The 1,036-nt window shown below is 31.9% G+C and overlaps 1 protein-coding gene across 1 annotated transcript in view; it reads right to left on the bottom strand.

The window, feature by feature from the left end:
- The window catches only part of EPC1 (enhancer of polycomb homolog 1 (Drosophila)), a 70,510-nt gene that overhangs the window by 21,441 nt on the left and 48,033 nt on the right, over positions 1-1,036 (bottom strand). The window lies entirely within an intron of this gene.

Below are 1,036 nucleotides of genomic sequence, written 5' to 3'. Positions count from 1 at the left end.
CTTACATGTGGGTTTGAGGCAGACAATGATACAGGCTGAACTACTCTCTCAATTCCAAATAAATCATCTAAAATGTTAATATTGCTACATGTATCTTAAGTAGAGCTACAAAAAAGCTCCAAAGTTAGTTTCTAGAGTATTTGAAGGTTAAAACTATATATATTCAATGTATATAATGTGCTGTTTTGATACACACATATATTGTGAAATGATTACCATAATCGAGCTAATTAATATATCCATTACCTCACATAGTTACCCTCTGTGTGTGGGATGAGATTACTTAAGATACACTTTTAGCAAATTTTAAGTATACAATGCAGTTATTAACCATGCTATACATTAGGTCTCCAGAACTTATTCATTTCTTAACTGTAAGTTTGTACTCTTTGATCAACATACAAAATATATAATTTTTACTTGTCACTTATACCTACAAAGCTGGAAAAAGAAGAAAATTTAAAAAGTTAGTTTTGTGAGTACTTTTCCTTATATGACCATTAATAACTGACTAGGGTATGATTATAAACATCAATGAGACCTAAGGCAAGATTACAGTTAAACTGTGACTACTGGCTAAATGCCTATTAAAATTAAAGAGTACATGATTCCTTTTATTTCTTTCTTCTACTTCTTTGGATTATCTTGGCACATACACAGGTGACTGGAAAACAAAACCAAAGGTTGGAATTTTAACTTAGCAATTTTGGTGAAAGATTTGGTGGAGTTGAAATTAATACCTAAAATGGTGCTGAGGAACTTTCTGCTAATTAGAATTGCCTGTGCAATTTTCTTTTTTTTTTTCAGTTCTTTTTATTTTTTTCCCGAGGCTAGATAATTTAGCCTCTGCAATTTTCTTATTTTTCTAAAAGGAATCACAAGAAATGTAACAGTGGTTTTCTGTGGGGATAGGGACTGAGAAACAGGGCAGGGAGGCTTGGAGTTTTCATTGTGTACCTTGCCAAATGGTTGCGTGTTAAGATTTATGGGCCTTTTCTCTTCTTTCTTTATACTTTTCTACTTAAAAACCCAGTAT

This window comes from Propithecus coquereli, unplaced genomic scaffold (genome assembly GCF_000956105.1).
Source record: "Propithecus coquereli isolate 6110/MARCELLA unplaced genomic scaffold, Pcoq_1.0 Scaffold45, whole genome shotgun sequence".
NCBI classification, from domain to species: domain Eukaryota; kingdom Metazoa; phylum Chordata; class Mammalia; order Primates; family Indriidae; genus Propithecus; species Propithecus coquereli.
Note: the sequence above shows the minus strand (reverse complement) of the source record. Positions and strands in the feature narration are given on the sequence as shown.